Source organism: Strix aluco, chromosome 28 (genome assembly GCF_031877795.1).
Source record: "Strix aluco isolate bStrAlu1 chromosome 28, bStrAlu1.hap1, whole genome shotgun sequence".
NCBI classification, from domain to species: Eukaryota; Metazoa; Chordata; class Aves; order Strigiformes; family Strigidae; genus Strix; species Strix aluco.
This window is the reverse complement of record NC_133958.1, coordinates 6,772,275-6,779,081: the sequence shown is the minus strand read 5'-3', so window position 1 is coordinate 6,779,081 and position 6,807 is coordinate 6,772,275. Positions and strand designations below refer to the sequence as shown.

The following is a 6,807-nucleotide window of genomic DNA, read 5'->3' as shown; positions in this document are numbered from 1 at the left end:
ACTGTCCTAACATTGTCAAATATTTGTAATAAGTAGCTGCATATTCCAGGTCTAAAAGCATATTTGTCTTCCCTCCTCTGCCGAGCAGGTATTTGTTGCTGGTAATTGCTCATCTCCTGGGAGAGAGTGAGCTAAAATAGTACAGAAAAGAGAAAACCAGTGTTGTCTGTGTGGTCTGGAGTCATTAAGACGCAGAGACCAGGGTCCCGCTACCGGTGCAGGAAAATTGACCCTTTGCGGAGGGCTGAGGCCCCGGGGGGCCCCAGGGGGGTTGGCTGTGCTGGGGGGGGGCTGACACCCACTCCCGGGTTGTTCCCTGGTGACAGGGCTCCTTCTCCCCCGGGCGGCTGAACGCAAGGAGGGGTTTGCAATCTCTAGTCAGAATCCCACATTAAAAACCAGACTGTTGGGGGGGGTTGGGGCCTTTGTCAAGTGACAGGCTCCGTGACGTGCCAGCGCAGCCAATGCCTTCTCCCCCCAGACCTGTCGCTGGCAGGCAGATGGAGGCCGTCCCTGCTCAGACTCCATCCCCAGTGCAGCACAGACGGTCCGGGGAGACGCAGCTGCAGGAACGACGCAGCCCAGACATCAGCTGCGCCTCAGCCCTGATCCACGGCCTCCGGCGGGTCCATGGGCTGGCTGGCAGCGGACGGGAAAGGTAACAAAGGTAAGCAGCTACCTTCAGTATGTTTAATTCCCTGGACTTTGTTCAGAGGTCCAGAAATGGAAAAAGAGTAGAAAAGCACTGCCCTGCAGCACCGCAGCTCCGCCACAGCCCGCGTGTGCGGCCATGGCGCTGTGGATGTGTCTGAGCCCTGTGCAATCACCTCGGACCCAAACAGTGCTGACTGCTTGTTGTCCAAAGTCTAGGTAACTTCATCATTTTCTAATAGCCCTTACATAAGAAAAGGAAGCACTAGAAAGCTGTAAAGCTGGATGTTAAAGGTAAATTGAATCCCAGTCATGGTTTCCTTCCCATGGAGCAGTTTTAGATATAAAGAAGATGATGGATTAAATTATGCTTGACTGACAGATTTAAATTGGGACTTCTTTTTGCAGCCTCCACATCCATGCTCTAAATAGGAGGCTTGGGATTAGGGCCATTAAATTACTTAGTTTGTTGGAAAAATAAAATATCAGGAACAGATGAAGATGAAAAGAGAGAGAAACACAAACTGAAAGAGTGTTAAAAAATGATTAAGGTAAGGGAGGAAATGAAATAGAATAGCACTAAAACTAGACGACATGAAAGAAATTCAAAGTGGCAGTGCTGAGGAGTCACTTAGGCTGTTAAAATACAGAGCTGCGAAGTTCAGGACAGATGAGCTTGATATTTCCAAGAGCCTGAAATGATTTTTCAGCCACCAGCGGTGTTGGAGGTCATGCCCTGGGTCGAGGTGCAGCTGAAAAAGAAGAGAAGCGAATGGCTTTGGGGTATAGAAGTGTCACAGGCCGCACAGCTTTCACAGTTACACAGCGCAGAGGAACACCTCGCAGGGCAGGTCCAGGAACAGCAGCCCCTTGGCTGGTGGGGATCCCTCAGGGACCGCCCGCACAGCTCCTCTGTCTTTGGTCACGACGGGCAGACTTGTTTCACTGCCGACGAACGTGCCTTCGCGGAGAAACTAGAAAAATGTTTTGAAAATTAATGCCAGGGTGATTATGCTGGAAGGATGCTGCAGGACCAGGTCCCCTCCCCTTCACTTCCTGACCCCCTCTGTGGGATCTCGGGGCATCGTCACTCCTCGAAGAGTCTCCGTCCCAGCGCGGGCCGCTGGAGCTTTGCACGCTGCTTCGTGCACTCGCGCTGCCGGATCCCGGCCGGAGCAGCCCCGGCCAGCCGGGAGGGGAAAGGGAGGGAGGGAATTAAACGCAGGCGGTGGATGGAGTGGGACCCCCGGCTGTCCTCGTTGCAGTGTGGGGCAGCAGCTGCTCCTCTCCAGGTCCCTGCAGCCCCAGGGAACGTGCCCAACAACTGGAGGTCACAAGATGGTTGTTCCTGGCCCTGGTCCTTGGCAGTTCCCACACACCTCCCCCAAATCCGAGCAGGGGTAGCTTTCCGTCTGCTGGCCTGGAATAAATTCTTTTAACCTGAGTCTTTGCATCTGTATTGCCTCCCTCACTCCTTCCAGTAATTACATACAAGGCCATGGAAAGAGATCAAATTCTGCCGTCTCCTTTGAATCCTGGAAACTGCCTCTCATGGTACCCTTGAGTCTCTTTAAAGGAAACAAATTAAAACGCTGCAGCCCAGATGATTGCAGGTAAAGCCGTGCGCCGGAGGACACTGCCTTTTCCAGAGAGCCCTCTCTATGGCTGGCGATCGCTGTCCCGTTGTTTCCCGGTGTAACCCCGTGCCCAGCTCCCTGTGACATTCTGTCCTCCTCTGTGGCCTTTTCCCATTCATCTTGTAGCCCATCCCTCTCTTTCCTTTCTCCCTCTCTTTGTCCCCATCCCTCTCCCTTTCTCCCTCTCTCATCCCCTCAAGCCCTCTGCCTTCTGGACCGTCTCTTGCTCTCCCTCCTTCCCACCATCTTTTCCCCCCACATTTGATTTATCTCTCTCTGTCTTTCTACTCTCCACTCATCATTATCTCTCTTCCTCCGTCTTGCTCCCTGACCCTGTTTTTTTTCCACCATGTGCCTGTAGGACTCCTCCTTCCTTTTCTAGTGATTTCTCCATCTCTACTTCCCCCACGTCCTCCCACCCCTTTTTGGCTTCCCAGCCCTTTTCCAACTCTAATGCCCCTCAGACCTCGCACCCCTTTTCGGCATCTACTTTTTTCTGGCCTATATTTGCCCTCCGGCCTCTACTTCCCTCCGGCCTCCAACCCTGTTTCGGCCTCCCACCCCGTTAAAGTAAAGGGTGGTGACAAAAGGGGGGCGAGTAAAGGGGTGTGAGTAAAAGGGGTGCAAGTAAATGGTGGTGAGTAAAGGGGCTGCGAGTAAACAGTGGAGAGTAAGAGGGGGCGAGTAAAGGGGGGCAAGTAAAGGGTGGTGAGTAAGGGGGCAAGTAAGCCAGAGTAATTTTTAATATAAGTGCTGGGGGATCTTAATCAAGGTGGGGTGTGGGGGAAGTATTTCAGGGGGAGTATTTCAGGGTGGGAGTATTTGAGGAGTGGAATGTGTCAGAGTATTCCAGGGGGGACTATTTTGGGGGCAGCATTTCAGGGGGAGCATTTCGGAGGAAGTGTTTCGGGGGAGTATTTCAGGGGGGACTGTTCTGGGGGGAGTATTTTGGGGTGGGAGTAATTCAGAGGGGAGTATTTCTGGGCGCTGGGGGTGAGTATTTTGGGGGGATTTCCAGGTGATTGATTTCATATCGGGTCTGGGGAAATTCCGCAGCTCCACAGATCATCTGTCACCGCCTGCCCAGAGAGGAGTGATAAATTCTTCATTGTCTTCTGGAGCACCCGTGGTGATTGCAGGAGGAGCAGCAGTGCAAACTGTTTTCCCTGCACATGAAAAAAAGCAACACTTAGGTCAAGGGAGCAGCTTTCAGACTCTCCTTCCCCTCCTGTCATGATTCATTTGCGTCAGGCTGCTCCCCCGGCAGCTCCTTTCCCATTGTGCTCTTACAGCTGCGATGTTTGGCAGAAATTATTGCCTGCTTTCTTCTCAGCCTTTCCTTTAGATTCGTTATGATGATGGGTTGTTAGTTCTCTGGAATAGCAGCGTGTGTCCACTCGGGGGGGTATTTGTATGTCCCTGCTGACACGTGCAGATTAACTTGGTGACTGTCAATAAGCAAAATGCCTTCGGGAGCCACAGGGCCTGTGCACCCTCCCAGGGTGATGCTTCCCAGGGGAGATGTCTTCCTCCTCCTCCTCCTCCTCTCGGCAGGGCTGCCGGGAGGGCTCACAGCCAGCACCCGGGAGGGGCAGGGACTCTGCCGGTGCCAGGGGCATTTGCAGGGAGCAGGTAGGTGCCACTTGATGACAACATCAGTCTGTGGCAGAGGGACAACTCCCCAGCCGCTGCCTGAGGAGGTGCAGGGTGCAGAACCAGCCTTTGGGCCTGGCTTAAAGTGGTCTAATGACATCTCAGCGCAAAGGGGAGAGTTTGGATAAACGGTGTAAGAGAATGTGTTCTCTTACATTAAATCACCACTCTGGGTCCTGTTGCTGTTGGCAGCCTGAGGGATATTTTGTATAGATGCTAAAACACATTGTAAATTAGGAAAACAAAACAGAAACCAAACTAAAACACCATATTGTGCTAAGATCATTTCTCTTGATACCAGAAAAGCTTCCCAGAACAAACCACCTTGTTCGTGTTTACCCTTGCTGGTTTGTTTTGGGTTTTTTATTTGAAGAAATGATCTCATTTCTGCTTTTCTATAAAAATAGCTATTGTCATTAATAATACCTTTGCAGTCTTGCCTTGCTGCCTGCAGAGGTCAGCAGCCCCAGGCAGAGCCCTGGCAGGATGCAGGCAGCCCCGCTCCGGGAGAAGATGCTGAGAGCAGAAATCACCTCGCAGGTGCTGCCGAGCCGGGGTGCGCCGGAGTCGCGGGGTGTGCGCTGGCCCACGCAGGTTTGCCCAGTTGGGCTTGCTCAGGCCTCTCTGCCAGTGAAACTATGGGGAGGGAGGGTGCATCTGCTGTGTGCCCAGGCATCACCGGAGACGTGCCGGGGCCCCTCGCCAGGACACTTGGATGTGCCCCACACCGGGGCTCTTTGCCCTGGGCTCTCCTGACGAGGCCAGTCAGGTCGCAGCGGTTGAGCCTGGCTTGGACGAGCCCTTCTGAGCCTCCCACCTGTCTTTAAAGTTCAGCCTGTGCACCGTGTTCCATGCCAGGGCACGAGCGGTGTGGGAGAGCCGGCACTGAGCCACCATGGCAGCATCCCACCGGCAAGGGTGGCTCAGTCTTGAAGGCTGCTGATCCTTTTGCCAGGTCTCAGAGTGGCCTTTCGCAGTCTCACTTACTGCAGGTGTTCCAGTAGTTGTGGCAAACCAGTAAAGATAAGAACCAACATTTCATGATCCTTAAACTTGTTAAATTTGAAACTTGAAAAGGCTCACACAGAAACCTCAGCAACCCCAGGCAGGTTTTCTTCAGCCACCTTTGTTAGTTCTCTACAGAGAACGCGAGCTTCAGGAGGGGTGAATCCAGTCCGTAATTACTTAATTCCAGTCCACCAGGACTTAAGTAAACTGCAAACGGTAACTGGAGAGAGCGTTCTGGCTTGCATTAAATGGAGAAAATTGCAGCTATTTGCCCTTTTTGATCTGTTATACGAGTATATGCAAAGAGGACCTGACGGGGGGGGGGTGAGGGTTCACTGCCACCACCCTGGGAGGTGCCGGGGCTGCCTGGCCAGGGGGACAGCAGCGGTGCCGCACCGGACAGACCCGTTCAGCAGCTACTCTACAGACGGCTCTAACTTCAAAGACTAACGCTGCAGGGAAAGGAAGCCCTGGCTAACTATTCAACACCTTCACACTTTCAATTATTTTTGCTGCTTCTAAAGCAAGTGGTCTAAGATTTCCCAAAAGACCTGTAGGAAAACCAGGGAAGATCAGACGTGACATTCTGGACTTCTCTCATGAAAAGCAATTGGGGAAAAAAAAAAAAAAAAAAGAATAAAGTAAAGCATAAGAGAGACTTCTGGTTGTACTTCACATCTTTAAAGGAAAATAAAGAGACACAAAATCATGTGCAGGTCAATTTTATGCAAAACATCAAAAAGGGGTGGCAGCGACTGCTCACGGAGATTGCCAGCATGGGGGAGAGCAGCCACCCGGGAGCCCAACAGGAACACTGGGGACGATGGTGTGAGGAGTGGCTGTGTGGTCCCTGCGCAGCGTCGCGGGAGCAGCTCTGGTCTCCGGGAGCAGCTCTGGTCTCTCTCCGGGAGCAGCTCGTCATTCCTGCGGAGGGAACCGACATCCCAGCCCCGGGCTCTGCCGGTCCGCAGAGGGCTGGCACAGCCACCGTAAGCCCTGTACTTGGTAAACGCTGAGCTCCGGTAGCTAACAGCCTTTGTAATAGTCTGGGATGAGCCTGATGGACATGTGCTATGAGAGGCAACTGTTTTGTAAAATAATGTAAAAAAAGTGAAATAGTAAGCCTTTCATATTGGTACATGTCTGAAATGTTCTTAAATTCAGGCTTTGGGGTGAACCACAGAAAAAGCCAATCATGAGACAGACCAAGAACTCGGGTCTGGCTTCCTACGTGCTGAGTGAATTATTTTGTACCAAGGTGCGGTGATGCTGAGGGATGGTTTGTGACCACACTCATTTTTGCATGAAGAACAATAAAGGGTCTAATTTTCACTGTGACAGAGAACAAAACCAACTCCTGAAGTGCTCAAACTTTTCTAATTTTCCTACGAGCCCTACTCAATTCGTCTGTATTGGGTGAAGATTTTACTTTTATTTTTCTTAGAATAACTTTTAATTTTTTGTGGATTTTTTTCTGATTTTTTTGGGAGGAAGTTGATTAAAATTTAACTGGAAGGAGGGATGTTGGTGCAACGAATGTTTCCTTCATGGTTTCTTTCTTTTAGCAGTTCTCACTAGGGTGCAATCCCAGTTCAGCCTTAAACCCACGTAGTCCAGCTCCACCTGGGGGCAGATGGTCAAAAGGCTCCGGTGCCGCAGCACCCAGGAAGGGAAAGGCCACCCAAAACACACAGACGCCGTGACTCGCCCGCGGGCCCCCGACCACCACCCTTTGTAGCAGCACGAGCAGCTCTGCAATCAAAGGCCCCTCCTGCTGATAGCTTCTTGTTGGGGAATGGTTGAGGCAAATTATAAAATTAAAAGAAATAGGGTGAGAATAAAATTAAAAGCAATGTCT

General features: G+C 51.6%; 1 long non-coding RNA gene across 1 annotated transcript; it reads left to right on the top strand.

Annotated features, from left to right (window-relative positions):
• Positions 1-435: 435 nt before the first annotated feature.
• On the top strand, positions 436-6,083 carry LOC141915995 (uncharacterized). Its single transcript, XR_012621050.1, has 3 exons — positions 436-667; positions 2,133-2,264; positions 3,345-6,083. It is a non-coding gene; the product is annotated as an uncharacterized LOC141915995 (long non-coding RNA).
• Positions 6,084-6,807: the final 724 nt, after the last annotated feature.